This window comes from Lonchura striata, chromosome 3, assembly GCF_050655825.1.
Source record: "Lonchura striata isolate lonStrDom1 chromosome 3, ASM5065582v1, whole genome shotgun sequence".
NCBI lineage: Eukaryota > Metazoa > Chordata > Aves > Passeriformes > Estrildidae > Lonchura > Lonchura striata.
This window is the reverse complement of record NC_140705.1, coordinates 86,864,971-86,888,465: the sequence shown is the minus strand read 5'-3', so window position 1 is coordinate 86,888,465 and position 23,495 is coordinate 86,864,971. Positions and strand designations below refer to the sequence as shown.

Genomic DNA, 23,495 nt, shown 5'->3' with positions numbered 1-23,495 from the left:
AGGAGAAGCGATACATCAATAGACAAAATTGCAGAGAGCAGTGAAATGCTTAAGCATAATTAGGATGGCAATCAGTGTACAATTAGTGTGAGATCATCACAGTAATTACGCTTCGTAAGAACTTTTGTCCAAGAACAGACACATGAAAGCTCAGCTGGAGCTGCAGGCTCCATCTGGGGACATGCCCTGGCCTTGGGGGGATCAGGAGCTTTTTGGGGTTCCTCGACAGGATTTGGTGATCCAGCAGCATTCCTGGTGTTTCCAACACCTGCAGCCTCCAGCTCAGCTCCAGAATGGATGTAGTGGCACCCAACTGCCCCCAGATTAGCCTGGCTCAGACCCTGTATGTCCATCTAAATACCCAGCTCAACAAAGTGTGGAGAACATTGGCTTGAGTCAGAGCCTTCCCACTCTAGGAATACCCGGCAGAGGATTTGGGAGCCTTTTAGTACTGCATTTCCATAAAAAGCATTTGTCATGAAGACTGTTCTCCCCCTTTCTTCTGTTTACTGAAAGCAAAGATGTGTTTTGGGTGTCTCCTTCACACCTTCACAAGAGCCCACAGGTAAAATCTGGGCCTGCTTTTGGAAATATTTGTGCTCGCTAAAAGAGCACCTAAAACACTGCAAAACTTCCAAGCACTTCCAGCACGGTCTCAAATCCTGAGCCTACTGGAAGCCTTTTTCCCAAACTGAAAAATCTGGAAGCCTTATTCCAGTTTTGAGGGTTTGGTGGAAAGGGGCTGATGGTCCCTGACCCATCGGGCTGCACAGTTTGTCTCCTGGGCAGCCCTGGGAGGTTTTTTTCACTATGGAGCTCGAGCTAGAGCTTGAGGGTGTTGAATCACAGCAGTGCTCAGCATTCTGCGATTTATTTAACAAAAAACAAGGAAATAAAGAACCTTATCCTGGTCCTCCCGATGTATTTCCCACTTCGTTTGTGTCTCGGTGTTCACTGCAGCCGCTGGGCTCAGAACTGACTCAAGAATAATCTCCATCCTCCGATCCCTGATAAGGACTGTGGTCTCTTCCCTGAAAGCCTACAAAGAGGAGTGTTTTGTTTGTGTTCTCCCTGCAGTACTTCACACTTCTTTCAAATTGTTTTAATTTAATTTTGATGTAATCTGATAAGAGCTGTAAAACTGTCAAAGGAAGCTGCCTCCTTTTGTCACATTAAATACACTTTGAATGAAATGGTGGCTTTGTCCCCAGTGCTGCCAAACCAAAGCATCTCTTGATTCTAGCGCAGGGATTGATGTGCACTAATCTGAACAGCTTTACACTCTTTTTCATTTAGGAAGGCAGCCACGTGTCCTTTAGCATCCCCCTTTCCTCTGGGTTGTAACCATATCCCAGAAGGTGCGGGATTGACCTCACAGAGCTGAGCACTTGGCCACAGGCCTCTCACCTACCAGAGACCCCTGGTAGGCTTTCCCAGTTTTCCAGGGCAATGGATCCACGTGCTGCACATGCCTGCTGCAGGGATGGGAAGCCCCTCGCTCCCAGAAAAGTGGGAAACTCCTTAAAGAGCAGGAATTGTTGGCGTCCATGGTAAGGTGTCATGGGACATGTGGCAAGCTGCAGGGGGACAAATTGCCTTGGAAAGGGATTTGCAGAAACACAGAGATGTGTTAGGAAGAGGTTTTCCCTCTCTGTGCCTAGGACCCCTTAGATCCCTCACCCACAAGCCAGGGAGGAGCCAAATGCATTTGCTTTTCTTTTTGTCAATGAGACATATAGCACAGGCCCCAGTAGCTGTGTGGAAGCATATAGAATTTACATAATGCCCAATACGAGGCCTTTTTGTTAATGACTTAAGTCCCAAATGCAGAGCACTAATAGCACACCAGGAACCAAAGAGCAGTAACAGCAGTGAGCGATCTCAGCAGAGCAATTGTGAGGATCCATTTCTTGTCTGTGGCAATGCCTGGGAACAGTAATTAGCACGTTGAATTTAATGCTCACATTTTAATACATTTAAATGTAGTAAAATGCTTTTATTAAGTGGTACAGTTCCTCAAAACTTGTTATTACTTGTGTCTGATGCACAAGCAGCACACACCATGTCTGGCCTCAGATCTGCTGCCTTGGGGAAGGTGACAGAATTCCTCCAGCAGGAACCTGGAATGCAGAACACAATGGCTGAGTACACAAAAACCTGGAGACTGCAGCAGTTAAAAGCACGTCATGTTTATTACAAATCTAAGTGCCTTAGCCAAAGCCAAGTTACATAATTGAAAAGCCCCTAGGCATGTCACTGTCCGTGGATTTTTAATTAATCCTGGAGAATTGAGCTATAAGCACATACCACTGATATTAATGAGCCCCAGAAAAGCCACGGCACAGGGAAGGGCTTCGTTTAGAGACCATTTTCCAGGAAGCTCCCTTCCTTCTCCACCCTCTCCAAGTACTTTTCCAGTGTCCTGTGCAGAATAGAAGGCTCCATGAGCAGAAGGAAGCAGGTATAGCATGAATGAGAGATTTCGGGTCTCAGTCGCTTGTGTGACCAGGCTGTAAACATGAGGAGTCTCCATTCAAGTGTCTATTGCTGTCTGAAGAGGAAAGAGGAGATAGACAATGTTGAATTTCCCCATCCCTGGAAAAATGAGAACTGAATTCAGGCCTTCTGAGATGTGATCCCAGAGGCTGCATTCAAACCCAACCACTCACAGCCAAAGGGCCCAACTCTCATCTTCCCTGAAAGCATCTACACCTCACACTCGTGAGCGCCCTGTGCCATAGCTCCTGTTCCCCAAGCTGAACCAGCTCTAGTGTATTTCTGTTCAGAAGAGGGTATTTTGGCTCATTTTCGAGTATGTCCTTCAGGCCTGCAGTGACCAGACTGCAAGTGGGAGAAATGGCTCACAACACATAGCCAAGCTCAGTGCCACAAGTGCCTGTTGGGGTCCCATGACTGGGGGGACCAGGGTCCTGCTCAGCTGCAGCCTGACCTGAGGAGGCAGAACCCAGCACAAGGCAAAGCCTGCCACAGGCACCACGAGTTCCCCTCCTCACAGATGTGGGATGGAGACCATCCCTCCAGGGTCTCTCGGGACTTCCTGTGCCTGACTACCAGCTCTGCGCCTGGAGCACGCAGTGCTGCAGTGCGGAAAAGGGGACACTGCACCCATACCTGTTCCCAGCACACAAGGTCCCACCTCGCCTTTGGCATGCCATCCCCTGCACCAAGCCATGTTTTTGACAGGATCCTCTTTCAGGAGAACAGCACCTTCGTGATGAAGCTGTTCCCTCTGCTGTCCACTCTGCAGCTCCTGCCAGCAGGGTCACGGCTTGGCCAGGTCACTCCATCCTGCTTGATCTCAGTGCTTGCTACTGCTGCTGCTGCTGCTTTAAAGGACACAAATCTATCAGGCTCTTCCATTAGTATTTTGACAAATGACTGGATTGATTTCATCTACAGATGGAAAGACTGAAATAAAGTTTAGCTTCTACAAGCCACCCTGAAAAATTAAAGGGAGAATACAAAATAACTGGGGAATTCTTTTAACTGAATTAGACATTTTCCTGTCACTCACACAGTTCAGAGTAATCGGTTTTAAAGAGCTGCTGCCTGCATTGACAGGTATGAAGCGTTTAGACAAGGTGAAAAGCCCAGATGATCCCAGCTCAAAGGGATGTGTCTGGCCCATTGTCTGGTTTGATTAATGAAGCCTTTGCACAGTGAGATAATGCAATGTTTGCAGTGCCACGGATGCTGCTGCACAGCACAAATATCCCAGCTATGAGGAATATTCAATATGATAACAACAGCAATGAGCCCATCTAGGTACGACTGGATTCTGCCCAAAAATGCCTCAAATGATATTTATTTCCTAATTGTCATCCACTTTGATGCACTCGTTGTCAGGTTCAACAAGTGCTCCAGGCTTCAAGACTTTGAAACAAAGGGAGGCACTTGGGTGAGCCGTGTGGTTTGTGGGGCCAGGAACTAGGATCTGGCAATATGGGCAGTGGGGCACGGCTCTTGGGACAGACACACAGGCAAACACAGGGTCCCTGGAGGATCCCTGGCCTCCTCACACCCCAGCATTCAAACACTGCCCACCACATCTGTGTCTCATCAGGAACACCTGCAGGTCAGCAGCAACTCTGGAAAATAAAAGTGAGTGGATCAGCAAAAGGGCCGTGTGGGAGGAGAGCAAGCATGGAGCTCTGAGCTCACACTGTAGGGGACCACAAGCTCCTGCCTAGGCATGGCTTGGTTGCTGCCTCTGTTCCAGTCTCACTTCTGCCAGAGGTCTGGAGCTGAGTGCCTGGACCTGGGAGCGCTGGGGAAGGTGGCTTGCCTTTGAGGAAGTGCTGTCTGTGCAGCCAGCCCAGGTCTCACCTGGGGCAAGTCCTGCACCTTGCCTCTCCCAGTCCTCCAGTGCTGTGAAATCCAGGTTTGAGCGGACATGGTATTTTTTCACTTCCCACCCCAAACCACTGTGCTGGTTTGCTGTGACTGATTAGGCATTTTCCCCGTCCTGCGCAGAGAATTGTTCTGATGGTGGATGAAAGGAACCACACATATCAACTTTCATTTGTTTGTAAAAAGCGGGAGAACAAGCAAGAGACTATTCAATTAATTAAGCTGTGTCTGCTTGGAGCTCAGCACCCCTGGGCCCTGCACTCCATTCAGAACATGCCAAACAGAAATAGGAACCTGAGGCTGAAGCCGACAAAAAGGCTTGAGCAGAGATGGAAAAATCCTCCAACAGCCCATTTTGACAGTGCTCAAAAATGCGTTTCTAACGTACCTGCGAGGCAGCAAGGGGCGGACACACAGGTGGGCAAAGGCTGGGGTTCACTTCCAGTCTTCAGGTTCCAAATGCTTTGCCCGTTTGCAGCACACAAACCACACCAGCCTCTCCTGGCGGCCCGGGCGGTGACCTGTGTCCTGTTCTCGTCAGGACGTGACCCGAGTGAGGCGCCTGACCCCGAGCATTCTCCTCCTGCTGCTCTCCGCCGTGTCCTCGCTAGTTCAGCACAGCCACCTCCCGCTGTTACGGGTCCAGGGCAAACCCCGGCCACCAGGAGCACAGAGCTGCCCGAGCCGGGACACTCCTGAGCGCTCCAGCCCGGAGCCTCGCTCCCTCAATACTCGCATTATTTCTTTTGCAGGAGGAGCGCGTTTGCTCTCTATACCCGAAGCGCCGGGGACGCGCTGCCCTCCCGGAAACGGGAAAAGCCTCGTCCCAGTACCCGCAGCTCCGGGCGGAACCTCGGCCACCCCACGGGCAGCGCGGGGAACGCCTCGATGGAATTTGGGAAGTAGCTGCGGGGCCGCCGCTCGCCTTGGGCTGCCGCACCAGAAGCGCTCGGTCACCGCCGCCGCAGCGGCTACGGAGCGAGCCCGGACCCCGCCTCGGGGACCCCCGCCCTGGTAGGTGCCGCCGGTTCGCTTCCGTCTCCCCTTCACCGCCTTCCGTCGCCTTGGATTTTTCCCCGTCGTTTCCCTCAAGCCATAGAATTCCGGCGATTTTACTATCGGGCAGCGCCGCGGAGAGCGGGGGCCGCCGCTCCATCCGCTACCCGGGGATCCAGAGTGAAAACGCCCCTTGTCTGGCTGCGCTTCCGGCGGCTCCGGGCAAACGGAACCGACCGAGCGCGGCGGGCACCGAGCGCGGCGGGCACCGAGCGCGGCGGGCACCGAGCGCGGCGGGCACCGAGCGCGGCGGGCACCGAGCGCGGCGGGCACCGAGCGCGGCGGGGCAGGACCGAGGCCGCGGGAGGTCGCACCGGACCCGATAGTCTAGGCTAGGGTGAAGCGATGCAGAAGGGTCCGCTCGGAAAGCGGCTGCCCACCGGGGCACGGAAGGGCCCGGTTCCCACTCCCCGTTCCCCCGTAGGTCCCTTACCTGGGCTTCGGGCTCGGCCCCCCGCCGGTGTTGCCGCTCCCGCCGAGGCACGGACAGGCAGCAGCCACAGGAATTTAGCGTCTTGCCGAAGCCCTGCCGCTCTTCCCGAGGGGAGTCAGTGCCGGGGATGCCTCTCCCCGGCCCCGGGATCCCCCCGGTCCTTCCCCCGTATCAATTCCAGTCCGGCTCTGGCAGCGTTTAGGCCGGGATTGGGGGATAATAGGAATATCATCTGGAGACAATTACCTTTGGAGCGCTCGCTTCTCCTCCCAGACACTGTTATTTGAGCAATAGGATCATTTGATTTCATATCGCACTAAATAACCCCCGGCCTCCACAAATTGCCGCCTTCTCAACAGCCACCCCTTGGAATAAATTGCACAGCGACTCCTTGGGCTCCAGCTTCTTCTTATTTTTTTTCCCCTTATTTCCCCCCCTCCTTTTTTCTCCTGTGCAGAACAATATTTCGGGAGAAGCAGGGACGGAGGCCCGATGCTGGTCGATAAACTGTGTCCAGTAAAGCTCCAGCTCTCCTAATAAGCTAAGCAGCCAAGCCCTATCCTTACCACTTTTCCTCATGTTTTTCCCCCCCTCCCTCATCTATTTTTTTCTTTCTTTCCTCCTTTTTTTTTTTCCTTCTCCCGCTTTAAAGCAGTTTTTCCCCTGCTGGGTCCCACTGACTGCAGGGCTTGATGTGCCTTTAAGGTTCTGTCAGTGCTCGCCTGATAATCTGGTCATCGCCGGCCTCATTAGATCTGTATTAATGTCAGCCACGGATTGCTAATTAGATTTGCAGGATAAATGAAATTACCCGAGTGGGCGGCGTGGGAGGGGGAGTATAGTCTCACTGCGCTTCCCAGGATTTACCGGGGGGAAAAAATAGAAAAGGAAAATAGAAAGGAAAGACATAATTTTATTTTCCATTCTTTTCTCCCTCCTTTCCCCTCCTGTCCCCTGAGCCCCATCCTGTCCTCAGGCTCCCCTCTGAAAGCCACTAACCAAAGAATTCCCCAAACTGCTCCATAGCTGGACCTGGGGGTTCTGCTAACGGAGCCCACCGGTGCCGCACTGGGCACTCCGTGCCGAGGGATCCTGCTCCCGTTGGATTAATGGATCCCAGGCAGCAGCTTTAGGGTGAACATCTCTGCATTGCTGGGGTCTTACAGGGGTCGAGGGAGAGACCGATGGCATTATTCATCCTGTTTATTTATCCTTATTAGAAAATGGGATGAAAGAACAGGGCCCGGCGTCTGCCTTTTAGCACCGGCTGAGCAGCGCACACACAGCCTCAATTAAATGGTCTTTCTCCATATTGGAAACCCAGCTCTGTTTAACGAGGACCAATTAAATCCTGCTTCATTTTACCTGGGATCTCACAACAAATTCCCTTTTTTCTTTCCTGGTAATTACTGGCAGAATCAGCCCTGTTATCGGGGCAGGAAGCCCTCCCTGATAACCCACCTGAACCCCGACTGGATTCCAGCAGAGCCAGAGGCCCCTTCCTGCCCCCAGCCCCATCAAAAACCTGGCTGGGATCAGCCCGGGTCTCCAGTCCTTTCCCACTTCAGCCCACCATGGTGCTGGCAGAGTGGGGCCCCTCCTGGGGAAGCATGTGGAGCTATTCCAGCCCGGCTCTGGCCTACATTCCCAGGCCTCCCCTGAGCACCCTACAATGTTAAAAACTGCACCCTGTCTCCCAGGGGACATCACTGCAACTGGGACATTCAATTAAATAATCCTGGCCCTTTGCACCACAAATAAATGGCTTTTTTTCCTCACACAAATATTTCCTTTCCCAAGTTCCCTTTCAAAAGGAAAAAAAAAAAAAAACCAAAAACCAACAACAACAGAGAAACAAAACCCCAAACTGGAGAACAACAGGAAAAAAAGGAGAGGGGGAAAGAAAAGAAAGAAACTGTTCTCCTTTATTTTCCCTGTGTGCAGGGTAATTGATAGGCTCTATCAGAGGTCAGGATTTGCATAAGAATTAAGAGCAGTAAATTAATTTAATATTCCATGCACATCTCCAATTATTCCTGCAGACCTTTGTCTCCCTGGCTGGCAGAGAGAAGGTTCAGCTGCTCTTCAACCAAACAACATCTGTGCAGTTAATAACTTGATAAACAGCTCATACAAATAGTTTCTGAATTATCTGCCAAACCAATGACTATTCAGTTTGGAAGCACTTGGTGAGGGCTGTGCCGGCGGCTTCGGAGCCCCGGCCCAGGGATTTGGCTGCATTGACAGAGATTCGCCTTGCATATCCCTAAAATATCAGCAGCCCTTTGCGACAAAATCCCATCAAGAACGATATGTGAAATAAGTTATTAATAGTAACTAATAAGAGCCCATCCTGCCCAGTGTGTGCCCACCACCTGGAGAGGCTCGCATGTGCCGTGGGGCTGGGCTCTGTCCTTCATCCCGGGCTCCAGGTGGATCCATGTAAGGTCTGTGTCCCCATGAACTGCTCTCACTGGGTGCAGCATTTACAGCCCTTCAGCTGCTTCCTTCCCTAAACAACACCCTGGAAAGGGGCTGGGTTCTCCTGGCTGTCTCCTTGCCCCAGGGAGAATGGCTGACAGTTGCCCTACTAAATCCAAATTTCAGCCCAGGAAGGACATCCTGATTTTCTCCCAGGGAAACCCAGTCTTACAATAAAATTGAAGTGGCTCCCATGGATGCAGAAGTCCAGCTCCAGGCTGGCCAAGCACCACCAGTTTAATTCACTCCCATGGGCTGTATGAGAAGACGTGGTGCTTGGCTGCTCCTGCCGTGGAGCTGGGCCGTGGTTGAGTCCCCATCCCTGGAGGGGTTTAAAAGATATGTGGGCGTGGCACCTGGGGACACCATTTAGTGGTGGCCTTGGCAGCGCTAGAGGAATGCTTGTACTCCGTGATCTCAGAGGGCTTTTCCAACATTCACAATTCCATGATTCCATGTCTGCATGGGCCCTGGTTCCTGCAGCACTTGCAAGCCTGACCTTAAGTTAAGAGTGGCAAAGAGCTCCACTGGCAATGCCACTGCTCCTCACTCCCCTCAAGCATTAAGCATCATTCCAAAATTAATAAAAAGTTGATTTTTAAAAGATTATTAAGTTCTCCAAGTTAAAGGAAAGGTTAGTGCACTTCTCCATAGTAATACAACTTTCATGTCTGCTGTCATAAAGAGCTGATTTTTTCCTTCCATTTAAAAGGAGAATTTACATAATGAACAGAAATCCAGTAACAGGGACACAAACAGAAGTGAAGGGATGAGGTGCCAAACTGGGAGGGATGTCTGGGGCTTGATAAACCATTGCAGGCTTAAAACAGCAAAAATAAGGCCGGACCCCTCACTGGATTGTGGGACAGGCCAGACCTGGTACCTCCCCCGGGGGAGGGAGATCCCTGCATCCAGGTGGAGATCCCACATTTGGGATTTGGAGCTCTCAGGCTCCATTCCTGCTGTGCCAGACTGTGCTGTTACCTGGCTGCAGCGCTGGCCAAGCTCACCGTGGGGAATCAGCCCTCTGAATATTCAGCACCAGCAGCTCCAGGGCTGCCCAGAGCCAGGGATTTGCTACGAAATGGAAGCTTTCCCCGCTCCTTTCAAAATTCAGATCAATGCACTGTGCTGTCTCTGGAGCCTAAGGCTGGCTTGACCTGAGTGTGTATTTTGCCTCAGCTCAAATTAAACAAACACATTCCAGTTTTTATTTTGGAAGCTAATTGTGCTGTTTGAAGGAATTCAAATCCCCCTTTTCCAGCCCCCAGTTCCCAACGCTTCGTGTAGTAAGGAGGCAATGGAATCCTCAGCTCCCAGCATGGACATTTCTCCCTCCTGACACATTCCTGTGGTTCAGCAGCCCAGGGCCTGGCACGGTGGGTTTTGGGATTGGGGAGATGCACTGCTGGCTCTGGAGAGAGGATGCTGGAGATGTGGCGTTTTTGGGGCTGTGGGTTCACCCTTGGAGCCCTTTAGCCCTTCTGGTCCCTGGATTTAACCCCAGCGAGGGGATTTCAGCACTGACACTTGCCAAGGGGCACTGGGAAATTTGATTAATGTTTGTAGAGCTCTGGGCAGAGTGCCATGTGTGTGAACATTTTATCACATTCCAGCTAGGCCACAGCCCCCATGGACATCCTGGCACTGCCACATCGGCTACATCCATGGCTGCATGGAGTTTCCTTTGGCATCTCAGCTACCCTACCACTACCAAAGGCTGAGGTGAAAAAATCAAAACTCCAGCCTGTGCGGACTTCTGGTGCCTGGAAGCTATGATCCCAGCACTGCTTTTTGGCACAGATCTCTCTTTACGAACTCGCTCGTTGATCTGCTGCACCACTCTTTTTTTAATGGAGCCACAGAAGTGTCTGTAATGAGAGGTTAAAATAGTAGTCGTGCCCTGTGATTTATTTTTGAAGTTCTCACGCCTCTGCATGTGTAAATACCCCAGGCTGCGGGCTGGGATAAATAACGTAGTGCAATATATTAACGAGGGAGAACACAAAGCACCGGAAAGATGGAGAAGGGGGAAGGCATTTGCTGGGTGGTAAGTTATGGGGCCTTTGGAGGCAGGGCAGGGGGAGGCTGAGCACAGGAGGGGTTCGCTCCTGCCTTCCCCCGACCGATAAATCAGCAGTCTCATGGTGCTGGCGCCAGAATAAAATATGCCGGGTCCCTGTGGTGGGGTGGCACGCGGTGCAGGAGCACGGGCCACGCATGCTGACTGCAAATGGGGTGGGCCATCAGACGCTGCCATAAAACACCCCCTTGCCTCCCCCAGCTGATTATCAACTTCATGCATAGCAAATGACAGAGTGGGAGCGCCGGTGGCGCCTCCACTGCTGCCGAGGTAAAAAAATAAAATATTTACAGACTGACAGGCTAATGGACACTTTGCCAAAGAGCTGTTCGAAAGAAGTAGTAAATGGGCCTGTGCTGATGCAGGGCAGTGGGCCTGGTCAGGGATCAGGACACATGGCACCAGATCGGATAACATCTAATTGGCAGGTCACATCCAAATGAGTGTAGTCATGCATCATGCGGAAGGCTTTCTGCTGGTTATAAAGACACTTGTAAACAATTCAGCCGCTGAACATGGCAATAATATGTTGATCCAGCATGTAATGAGGTGTTCCTGGAATCAATAAACTAGTCATGAAGAGCAGGGAGCAAGGTCAGCGCCTGCCTTTTTGATGACCTTTGCTGGCTGGTGAGGACATCATATACTCTGAAGAGGACTTTTCTCATATTGCAGAAGGCGCCGAGTGTCAGAACTTCCATTCGCAGCAAGCAAATGAACAGCCGGGCTCTGCATGCTAATGAAGTCCAGGCTATTTTCCACCTTTTCATCTGCACATTATGCTCTTGACTTTGGAGAAGGTGGGAATTAGGTTGGACCCTCGTGTCAGACTGCCTGATGGCTTGGCTCCGGAAAACTGGTAATTGAAGCTGATGACTGATGCGGAGGAGGCCTGAATTTGGAAATAAACAGTTTCAAGCACTGCATGTCATTTCTAGAGAGACTGCTGAGTGAATGGAAATGAGCTCTGTTTCGCCGATCTAATGCAGTTTCTCAGCAGGAAAAACACTGTCTTTGAGACAACAATGCCAATCAGTGAGATTTAAATGTCTTGGTGATAACATAAGGAATAGCACCTGCCTTGGCAAATAGCACTTAGGGAAATCCTGCCCCGTGCTGGGGCCTGAGACTTGTCTCCAACCCCCAGCACCAGGCCAGAGGAGCCGGGATGCTCTGAGGCTGGTGGCAGGGAGGGCACGGCAGACGCCGTGCTTGGTCATTGCCACAGAAAAGCCACCGGTGACACTGTGGAGCATAGCTTTGAGCGACCCTAACTGAACATGGTGCTCTCCGTCTGCCCTGCTCAACTGCTCCTCCTTGGCACACTGAGAAGAAATCCTGCTGGCCTCAGCCCCACCATTGCCCTTCTTACCTTGTGCCAGCCCAGCTGCCAGCCCTACAGGAATGAAAAATGGGGTTTCTAGACAAGGTACCCAAAGACCAGTATGTTCAGCCTCGACTCTGAACATCTCAGCAGCTGGGAAACAACACTGCAAATGTTATAAACCCTCCCCAGCTCCTGCTTGGGGGTGTGGAATGGGGCACAGCCACTTGTGTGCTGGGCAGAAGTAGTCTTGCTGAGGCTTCTAGGGCTTTAAGGTGTTTTCCTTCAGACACAGAATCCCGGACTGGCCTGGTTTGGAAAGACCATCAAGTCCATCTCATTCTACCCACTGCCATAGGCAGGGACACCTCCTGCTATCCCAGGTTGCTCCAGGCCCTGTCCAAACTCACATGGAATGCTCCCAGGGATCCAGGGGCAGCCACAGCTTCTCTGGGCTCCACGTGTCCTCTGCAGGTCCCCCCAGGCACAGGTGGGACCAGGACTCACCTACCCCATGTTTCCCCTGGGCAACCACATCCTGCTCCCCGCTGCTGAAAGCTGCTGGCTGTCCCCTGGAGGTGGCTGCATCAGGAGCGGGTGTGTTTTGTGTGATAGTTTGCAACCCTTCAACATGAAAGGATGGAGACGGATGCGAGTTATTATTATGAAAATGAACCGAGCAACAGACAAAAATATTCAGGAGATGTAATCTGCTTCCCTACAATGCACTCACAGAGAAGAGCACTTGGCAGACAGGAGAGTCGCCGTCAGATACATTGCCTTTTGTTAAATTGCTTTTTCTCTGACAATGCTTTTTAAAACCACATGCAATCTTAATTTAAAATACCCAATACCTCAAGGTATAGGGGCCCAGTGCTGGTCTCCAGCTTGGGATTTGTCCAAAACTATTCCCTCAGCTTAATACTGCTATTCCTCATTTTAATCACACAACGAATGTGGGCACTTGAATTAAGAATCCATCACTAAAAATTAATGGGGCACTGATTGATTCCCCTGCCTGTCACCTCAGTGTTGCCCAAATCCCTGGAAGGTTCACCCAAAGAAGGCCCTCTTCCTGAGGGGCATCTTTGACATGCACAATGGGCAGAAAGCAAGGCTCAGCTTTTTCATCCTTTTAGGAAATGGTTAATGGTGAGGAAATGCCAAATGTGGCAGGGCAAGACACTATTGCATTTTAATTTTCAGAGACAGAGTGGTGGAAAAAAAACCCCAAACAAACCAAGCAGCACTTGCACGTCGCTGCTCCCTGCTCCTGCCCTACTTCTGCCCTGGCAGGCCGTGTGTCACTCCTGGCTGCTCCCTGGCATGGAGCACGAGGCCTCCATGGACTGAGGGTTTGGCTGTGGGTGCCAGCTTTGCACTGCTTCACTCAGCACTCAGTAGAACACCCCATCACTGCCTCAGAGGCCCCTGGATGCCAGATTGATCGTCTGCCCATGGAAGATGAGCGCCTCGAAGCATGTGGTAGCATTTTGAGGCCATCCATGCAGAAGGGTAGGTGTGTCCAGGCATGATGCTGGCTCCAGGCTCAGTCCATCCATCAGAGCTCCTCTGGCCTCCCACCTCCACAGATAACCTCCTTCCCTATGCTAATTCCCTCTGAACAATATGTAGACTGTTTATATTTCTGAACAGCCAGAACAGTCTGCTGACACAAATCAGCCATTAGCCATTCACACTGAGGAGTCTCCGCTAATTGTGCAGAATGTAATTAGTGATTATGTAATATCTAAGCTCTTGCAACTGTCATTAATGTCCACTATTCACCAGAGATAGTTCTTACTGAATTAGGGAATGATTACTGCATGCTAAATCTACTTAATCCTAAATATGCTAATTAACACCGCCTGCACTTTAGACAGTGGTTAAAAGCACTAGTCACCTCAAAAAAGGCTCTGATACACCAGAACCCAAATTGCTTGCAAGGATTTTCCCTCAAAAGGTAAATTTATTTAATTAAATGCTGTAGTAAACTGTTGGGCACAGCCCTTGATTAGTGCAGCCCAAGGAGGAGTGTTCTGGAATGATCTTGTGAGGTGCCACCGCAGGGCAGCAATGTCCTGCAGCATCCCGGGTCTCCTGCAGCATCCTGGTCCAGGCACAGCCTTTCCCTATGCCTGCCAGTGCTCCTCAACATGACATGAGCAGCACCTGATGTAAAACAGCTCTCCCTCGAAGATTAACCACCCCACTCCTCAGGTCATAAACAATATTCCTACAGGCAGATACAGGAGCTTCCCTCAATAAAATCTGGCTTAAATCCTAATGTGAAGATCAATTGTATAATTTTAAGACTGATTGTGTAGAACAAACTTCAAATAATAGATGCTAAAGAGTGGGATAAACAGAACAATTGTACAGGTTTGAAAGGTTCCTTTCCAAGGCCTGGGGTGTTTAATGTATTCTGGGTTTCCATGCAAAAAAAGATGTGGCTGTCATGAACCTCAGGATAATAGCAGTCTGTGATTTATGAAGATTCCTCCTGCTTATATATTTTAGATAAATAATGCTCCTGTGTGTGTCTCTGCACTCATTCATAACCAAAAGCTGCCCGGGCTGCGCAGAGTTCACACAGAAACCTTTGGAATCAGCTCAGAGGGACAGGATAACTCACGGATCAGACACTGAATAAGTCACGGTGTGACAAGGCCAGGAGTGCCCTGGGCAGGGCCACGGAGCACGGGCCACCCAGAGCCAGAGGTGTGCTCCACACACCAGCAAACATTGCCCAGGGGGCAAATACGGCTGGCCCAGGGACCTCGACTTGCCTGCCACTGCCACGGAAATGAAAGAATTAGCCACACAATGAACCCCTAATTGCCTGGCAACAGCATTTAGGCCCCATTAGGTAGATTTGCAACTGCTTCCAGAGAAATAAACTCCTGTGTCATTAGATAACAAGGGAAGAAATAGGTTATTTCCTTTTTGAAAGGTATGAAAGCTTCCAATTGCTTGATGTACATGCTCAGTAGATTATTTTCTGTCATCTCAGTTAATTAAATTTTACCCACTGCTCTTAGAATTCCTTCCTTTTGTGCAAGGTTAAAAAGTTCAGAGGAGTCATATTTTTGAACCGAGTCCATTTATCACACGAGCCAACTCCAGCTGTACAAAGCGTGCCAGGAGAAGGGAGCAGCGGCCAATGTGTGGGGATGGCTGCAGCATCCGGGTGGGCTAGCATCGGATCGTTGAAAAATGACATTTTCAGGCAGCCTCCAGCTGGGACATTGTCGGGAGCCACCGGAAGGGAACTGCTGTGAGCTCCGTGGTTGCTGTGAGATGACTGCACCTCCATCCCTGGAAAACCAAACTGGAAGCCCAGAGTTAAACTAATTCCTCAGACTGCCCGGGGACCCTTGCCAGGGTGCCAGCTGGGGTGGAGTGCCACGAGCATCAGCCAGACATGGGAGGAGCTCGTTATTCCAGCCCCGCTACAGTTGTAGCTCTGTCACCCTGTGTCACTCTGCTCACCATCGCCAGAGATGACCAGCCCTCATTCTCAAGCAACCCCCTCATTTCTGCCTTTCCAAAGCAAACCTAGGCAGATGTTCTTGACTTCTGAGTAAATCCAGAGCATGTGTCATTCCTCTCAGCATCACTCACGCTGCTGTTCTTAAACTTCCACTCCTGAGAGGCAGTAGCACCCTCCCATCCCCAGCAATGCTGCTGTGGGGAGCTGAAAGCCAAAAAACTATTATGGGGAGCTCTGGTTTGATGCTGTGGGACGTTTGCTTTGCAGACCAGAACCTCACAGAACGAAAGGGCTGGCTTGGCCACAGAAATATTACCAAAACCATCATCTGGTGACTCCAGAGCCACTTAATTTTAAACCCTCCTGAAAAGCCAGCTCGATTTTCTGCTTTGGTGGAGACCAATTCCCCACGCTGGAATAAGAGAATAGATCAGCTCCGGCAGCAGGGTGTTGTTATCCAGCTCCCAACTATTATGACATAGTTTCTATCAGAGCAGTTTTCTTCTCAGCCAGTCGACTGGAATGATCCCTGAAAGCCGTGGTTTGTGGCAGGGATGTGCTCAGCGCTGTCAGAAATCCATGGCTGCCCACACACAGGCCGGCAGCTGGAAAACAAGGACGTGGAAAAGGGCCTGCAAAGGCAGTGGGGCTTTGAAGCACTGGGCAGGGGGAAGCAACAAAAAGCCCAAGGATGGGAGGAAGAAAAATAAGTATGGAGAGATGAGTAATGTGGAGCAGCCAGGCCCAAGGAAACGCTCCTTCCTGAAGTCTCTGAGGTGCTGCATGTGTTGGGAACTGGACATGCCTCCTCTCTCTCTCCCCCCTCTCCTTTCTCCCCCAGCCCAGCCCTGCTCTCGTGCCTGGGCACAGGGAAACCTCCTCAACGCCACAGGGGCATCTCAAACCTCAGGACTGGAGGGGTCAGGCACTGCTCCTTTTCCCCAGGACTGAGGGATTCAGGATTGGGTGACCTGCTTTGGAGAGCTGAATGCCAATCTGGCCTCTTCAGCTGGTTTATGGAACTACTGATGAGGACAGGAGAGGCCCCATATCACCTCCAGCCTCATGTGCAGGCTCATGCGGGGCCATTCCCCCCATTTGAAGAGAATGGGATTGGGCTTCTGCTGGGCTGGAGCTGGTGGTCCCCAAAAACCATCCCTGGTGGGTTGGAGAGGCATCACAGACATCAGAGGGGGGGAGATGACAGAAGGAAAGAGCAGGGCTGCACTTTTCCACACCGCTTTTTTGTTTTATTTGGTTTTAACTACACCCCAGAGCCCCTTGTATTAAACATCCCTAATTAAGGAGGGCCAGGGAGCGGGAGGGCAGGTGGTGGTGGCCGGAGCGAGGTGGGAGGCCAGCGCAGAGCCCCTCCTTCAGCAGAGTGGTGCGTGGGGATAACCTTGTAATCTACAGAAATCTGGGAATTATGGATATTACATAAATCAACCCCCCTGTGTCAATAAGGAAAAAACATTTTTAAAAGAAAAGCAGCTGATAATTAACCCTGAGAGCACGGGTTTAACCCAGATCACCTTGGGGAAGTGCCTGGACAAAGGCAGGCATTCATCCCGGCCTTTCTCATTTGAATAACCCGGCCTTCATTGGTTCCTGAGGGATTGCTCGGGAATTGCTAAACCGGAGGTTTGTTCGGGTTTGATGTGCAGTCGCATTGATTTCCCCCTCCCTCATCTTAATAAAAGGCATTTTATCGAGCCCTGGAATGGGGCAGGGTGAGGCATCCCGCAGCTCCCGCTGGTCTGGCAGCGGGTGCTTGCCAGCCCACAGGAGCTCTGCTGACACCTCCAAGCTGACGGTGCTGGAGGATGGTTCTGAGTGGCATCACCAGCCTGCTGCTCATTAGGAATAACCTAATTATTACTTAAGAAACCAGCTTTGCCCGGAGAAGCTGTGGCTGCCCCTGGATCGCTGGCAGTGTCAAAGGCCAGGTTGGATGTGGCTTAGGACCAGCCTGGGATTGCAGAAGGTGTCCCTGCCCGTGAAATGAGATGAGCATTAAGGTCCTTCCAGCTCCAGATCTTTCTGGGATTCTCTGAATTGATTTTGAGTCTGCCTTTTGGCTTTTTCAGAAGCCCATAGGATCATTTAGGTTGGAAAAGCCCTCTAAGATCAAGTCCAACTGTTGGGAAGGATGGATAAATATAATGATTCATAAATAATACAGACAGGATGAGAACAGTCCTCTCTGCTAGCCGGACAATATCCCTGCCTATGGATGGGTCCAGGGGTCAAGTGGACTATTCCATCTCACCCCCCAAAATGTATGGCTCACCCCGCACCTGTAACCCTCCCCTAAAACATCAAGTGCCTGTAAACCCATTGGCCCAAGTCTTGTTCCAGCCCACCTTGAAGCCCCCTGAAAAGGGGTCTCCGAGGGGCCACACCCTCTCTTGGATCTTCCCCCTCATAGGACCTCCACCCTCTCCTAAAGCATCCTCCTGTCTCTCCCTTCCCCCATCTCCTTAAGCTTCACCACATGCTGCGTCTGGCAGCTCGAAGCAGGACCTTTCTGCATCCCTAATAAACCTTATATCCCAAGAGCAGCCTTCAGAGATCTCTTGTCTCCATTCACCTAAACCATCCTGCTCACAGTGTACCCTACAGACTGGCGCCCAGCGAGGAATACGAACCCACACATCTCTGGAAACCTCTCCAGGTTTTTTACCTGTGGGAGACTTCTCCATGGACGGTAACTAAATAACCTGTTGTACTCCCTCATCGGTGTCGTGAGCACGGCATTTCATTGCCGGAGCTCTTAAAAAAATTGCCGAGGCAATCCTCGAGCACCATGACTCGTTACCAAGTAGTGAGTTTTCGGAGCTCTTGGAGGATTCTCCGCCTTGAGCACAGGGAACGCTGCAGAGCAGCAGAGACCCGGAGCTCTGTGAGGAGCCCTGTGGCACACCGCCACGTGCAGAGAGCGCAGAGAGCACTGCCTAGCAGTGCCCGCGCTGGAGCCCTGAGGGGGAGTCTGGAGGTCCCGAGCATGGAAAAGCCATCCCTGAGAGATGCCTGATACTGGAGATCTTGAGGAGGACCTCCCACAGAGTCCTGAGCACCGACTGGACAGTACGTCGGAACTCCACAGAGGATCCTGCTTTTGTGACATTGAGGTGAGCTACACAGGTCTAAAAAATGGTACAATCCCACTCTGCCCTTGATAGAGATCTCTATAAGCAACTTAACCATCTCTTACATAGCTACAACAGTACTTTGTCTAAGAAAGAGTTAAAAAACCTCCTGGAGTGGATTCTGCTTAATTTCCCCAATGCTGACCGGTCAGCTGTCTTTACCAGAGAATTTTGGGACTCAGTTGGAAATAGACTTTTTATTGATATTTCATGCGGGGATCCCGATGCTTGTGATTTGCTCCCGGCTTTTCGGACTGTAGCCAATTTGTTTGCTTCACAGAAGCCGGCGGCAGCCGCTTTGCCAGTTCGCGCGGTTTCTGACGACCCCACCCCCGCTGCCCCTGCGGCGGCTCCTGCCGCCCCTGCGGCCGCGCCCGTCCCCTCAGCGGCGTCTCTGGCAGCGGCGGTCACCACCTTCGCTGGCCTGTTACAAAACCACGTGGCCGTGTTTTTACAAGCAATAGAACCGATCCCCACCGCGGCCAGCTCGCCACCGCCGTCTCCCGTGGGAACCCCCGAGGTCTGGGGAGCGGCGTCACTCGCGCCACGGAGCCATGTGACCGTGCCCACAGTCCCGGTGGCACCCGGCTGGAGGCCCTGCGCCGCCACCCCAGCCCAGCCACCCCCAACACAGGGAGATGCCGCAGGGCTCCGTAACGTGCCCCTGATACCTCCCGCACCTGTGAACACGCGGCAGCCCTCTGGCCACCCAGCCCCAACACCAGCCCCTGTGCAAGAGCCCTCTGGCTGCCTGGCCCCGACCCCGGCCCCCGAACCCGAGCCCTCCGGCCGCTCGGTAGATGCGGCCACTATCATGGCTCACCAGGCGGACCTTGTGACGCGCCCCATGCTTGTGCAGTTCGCGTTACCCCCGGACCACCCGCTCCAAGCCACCCCCACTGCGCCTCTGATGCAGCCCCCCACTTCCCACGTGCCCCATGCCGTGGTCTACGCCCAGCCGATGTCCCTGCATTCTCCCCACAGCAGTCCCAAATCCTCCATTTCTGGCTGGAGAAGCCCCGCCGCCGCCACCGCTGAGAACACCACTTCCAGGCTCGCCGGCTCTGCCACCGTATCCATCTGCACAGCCAGCCCACACAGATCTTCTTACAGCCTCATCACAAATAGTCCCCCCGACATCGCCTCCTTCGCAGCTCCTGGAAATCCCAGCCCTACAGCCACCAGCAGCTCCTCCACGACCGCAGCCTCCAACCTCCCCCCACCCTCCAACCAGTCTGCCTGCAGCACCACAACATGATTCTACAGCATCCTCTGCACATCCCTCTGTGTCCCTTCCTCCGCTGGATCTACCTTCTGCAGCTGCAGCCCCAGCTTCGAGATATCCTTCTGCACATGTCGGTTCTTCCCATGTGCCTTTGCTGACAGGCTCCACTCCTGCTCCTCTGCCCCAGCTACCAGCAGCTCCTGCAGCCGGTTCACGCAGTACCCCACCACAGCTTGGCATGCAGCGAGAGGGAGAAGGACGGAACCTGGAAGCTGCTTTGACAAATAAAGGACACACTGAAAACTGTGGTACCCCTGCTAATGCTACCCCCCACTACCTCGATTTCACAGAATTCTCAGAAAGGTGTTGATAATCGCCAACTGATAGACTGGCATGGACTCAGACGTGATAGTCACAAAGAGGACAGTCTGAATCCCCAATCCATGCCTGTGGCATTCAGCCAGAAACCTGGTGGTCCCAGAAAATGGACAGCTGTCCCACCTCAGGATGAGAAAGAATTCCTAAAAGCAGTAAATGACAGTGGTATCTGCTCTTCCTATGTTACACAACTGTTGAAAAGTACCATAGAAAGAACATATCTAACCCTAAAACGCAGTGTAAATCTACAGAGCAGGGGAGTAGATCAAGCTGCACCTCAAAAGAGGTTGAGTAAGGCTTTGTATGTTTACAATTTTTTAAATAGCTCTGCAGGAGAGCCTGACCCCCTGATTTACAGATATTTTCTGAACAACAAAAAAAAGCAAAATAAAAGGGCACCCCCCAGTCTTAATCAAAACCTTAGATCCAGGACAAATAGAAAGACCATGCAAATTTATAACATGGGGAAGAGGGTCTGCTTATGTTTTCACAGGTGAAGGACCCAAATGGGTCCCAGCGAAGAATGTGAAGCCCGCTGGCACCACCACACCAGGCAGTGCTTCTGCAAGTGCAAGCCAAGAAGCAAAATTCCAGACCTGAACTGTGCAGAGCCAAGAGAAAATGACATGCCAGAAACAGCTCGAGAAAAGAATGGAAATTTATTGTTTGCACGTGTGCATGTTGCTTTTGTTCTTCTGTTTTAGTTTTTGTATTGAAGTTTTACCTATAAGTCAACCAAAGACAAAAGCCTGGGTTGCTTTAGCCAAGTCTGCAGGCTCTGGTACCATCTCTCTAGCTGACATAAACCCTAACAGACCTTTTTCAACCTGTTTAATTAGAGGACCTTTTCCAGAAGGTTTGATAATGCTACCTCAGTTAAATTTTTCCATTACACTAAAGCAGTCAAACAAGTTAAAATGCTGGCTCAGTAAAGAAGTAAATGCCACCTCTACTATAATTAGTAATTTAGCTAAACAGTTGGATGGTTTGAGCTTTGCACCTTAGCTAAAGGAACTCTGTAAAGTAAGTTTGATTGTTCTAAAGGTAATAAGTGTAGTTTCAGTAGCAATACCCTGTATACTTCAGAGTGTGCAGAAAATAGTAGTTAAGTCAATGTTTTGTATTTCAAATGGTTTAGCAGAACAGGGGAATTGTTGGGAAGGATGGATAAATATAATGATTCATAAATAATACAGACAGGATGAGAACAGTCCTCTCTGCTAGCTGGACAATGCCCCTGCCTATGGATGGGTCCAGAGGTCAAGTGGACTGTTCCATCTCACCCCCCAAAATGTATGGCTCACCCCACACCTGTAACCCTCCCCTAAAACATCAAGTGCCTGTAACCCCATTGGCCTGAGCCTTGTTCCAGCCCACCTTGAAGCCCCCTGATAAGGGGTCTCAGAGGGGCAACACTCTCTCTTGGATCTTCCCCCTCATAGGACCTCCACCCTTTCCTAGAGCATCCTCCTGTCTCTCCTTTCCCCCATCTCCTTAAGCTTCACCACGTGCTGCGCCTGGCAGCTCGAAGCAGGACCTTTCCGCATCCCTAATAAACCTTATATCCCAAGAGCAGCCTTCAGAGATCTCTTGTCTCCATTCACCTAAACCGTCCTGGAGCACAGTACACCCTACATCCAACCATTCCCCCAGCACTGCCAAAGCTACCACTAACCCATGTACCCATGTGTTCCATCCATGCATCTGTTAAATCCCTCCAGGAATGGCGGCTTCCCCACTGCCCTGGGAAGCCTATTCTAATGCCCAACAGCCATTCTGGACAAGAAAATTTTCCCAATATTCAACCTAAATTTCTCTTCCTGCAACATTTGAGGCCATTAATCCCATGGTATTGCCTCAGACAAACATCTGGCCAGTTTTGCTCTCAAGGTATGCAGCAAACCTGCCAGCCCCTCACGCTGGTCAGATCAGGCCCTAGGGAAGCTTCTCCAGGCTGGTTTCTGCTACCCTGCCCTAATGCTCCTTGCTTTTTCCCTGCATCCATAATTATTCACCCGCAGCACCTGAAAACTCGCATCAGTCCTGGTCTTTCCTCTCATTTTTCCTCTCTACAATCCATCTGTGTGTGCGAGAGCTGGAACCAGGATAAAGCAGCAATAGCTCAGGGGAGAAAGCTGCAGGCTGAGCGTCAAGGGAGAGTTCCTGCTGTGCTTTTCCCTCCCATGGCTGCTGCTGGAAAGCCCAGCAGAGATGTTCCTGCACATGGCTCTGCAGCACCCACACACCAACACCTCTGTTGGTGGGGCAGAGGGGCTGCATCCCTGCCTGTAGCCCACAGGGAGTTCCCTACCCAGGTCAGACACTGCTGGCAGCCCCACAGGGGGCCGGAGAAGCCACGCACACAGCCCTGGCAGGGAGGACACACAACCTGCCTGCGTTGGCCTGCTCACAGAGGGCTGCTGCCGGTGATGGACACATCCTTATTCGTAAGTATTTAATGTTTCTTAGGAAGCACTTCTAAAAGAAATTGGTATGTAATGACAGCACTCACTGGAAAACAGGCCGATTATAAAATGCACTAACTTATCTGGTATTCATTTGAAAAGTAAATGGATGCAAGTAAAGGTGAGAGTTCACTACCAATTCAAATATTTTGCTCTAACAGGCTCTAGCACTCCTACTTTAATTCAAGCAGAAGCACAAGTATGAATAATCAAACTGGATGATGCTCATCAAAACCTTTGTGCCTTGTGCCATTTCAAATGGTCATTGAAGCTTAATGGCAAAAAATTTACATTATTCCTTTAATTTGTATTCTGTTCCTTCCTTCTGAGTGATGTGATTGTGATTATCTGTTGCCGGCTGTATTATTTTGATGCAAATGTTATGTGCTACTACAGTCCAATTTCCTGCTTCGCCCTCCCCTTTTCTTAGCCCAGGAAAGAAATAACAGCTAAAATAGTTCAGAACTGGGGAGGGATTCTGAAATAGTTCCTTAACTACCACTCCCAATTAAAGCAAACAATGCAGGGTCTTGAAGCACCCTGAAAAGCTGAAAATTAATTATTAGCTGAAGGGGGAGGGAAGTGGCTTTGCTCCCTAGACCTTCAGGGAAAAAAAAAAAAAAAAAAAAAAAGTGAGGGATCCCAATTCTGTCAACAAAAGAATTAGAAAAGAAAATTTGTAATTCAGTTAAAAACTCCTTTTGCTGGCACATAATCACCTAGGGATGAATGCTTTATTGAGAGGCATGGGGCTGCAAACCAAAGCCTTGAAAACAGGAGGCCCCCGGGGTGCTCCCTGCACGTAATATATGCACCGATTAATTTATTGCGCTGTGACTAATTTCCATTCCTTGTGCTCGGAGTTGCCTGGCTAATTACAGGGATGTTTTCTTAACTTGGGTAATTGCGCTGCCCGCGCACGAGCCCCACGCTGGCTTTGATGCGCCCCCATGGGGTGGCTGTGCGGGGCACCACCCTAATTAGATTGGCTTCCTTAATTAGGAGAGATGGATGTGGGGATGGTGGTGCCCAGG

The 23,495-nt window shown here is 50.9% G+C and overlaps 1 protein-coding gene and 1 pseudogene across 48 annotated transcripts in view; one reads left to right on the top strand and one right to left on the bottom strand.

Annotated features, from left to right (window-relative positions):
• Positions 1–23,495, bottom strand: part of KIZ (kizuna centrosomal protein) — a 103,958-nt gene that overhangs the window by 30,042 nt on the left and 50,421 nt on the right. For 15 of the 48 annotated variants that reach the window (XM_085575659.1, XM_085575647.1, XM_085575640.1 and 12 more), the window contains 3 exons: positions 3,229–3,347; positions 2,308–2,551; positions 902–2,120 (listed from right to left, as the gene is read on the bottom strand). The exons of 4 other annotated variants lie outside the window; for them this stretch is intronic. The gene's annotated coding sequence lies outside the window, so the exon portion shown is untranslated. Of the gene's footprint in view, positions 1–901; positions 2,121–2,307; positions 2,552–3,132; positions 3,348–5,860; positions 18,818–19,704; positions 19,894–23,495 lie in introns of all 48 variants that reach the window. 29 more of the 48 variants (XM_085575660.1, XM_085575650.1, XM_085575661.1 and 26 more) reach the window with 11 other exon arrangements.
• On the top strand, positions 19,330–22,862 carry LOC146767982 (uncharacterized; annotated as a pseudogene).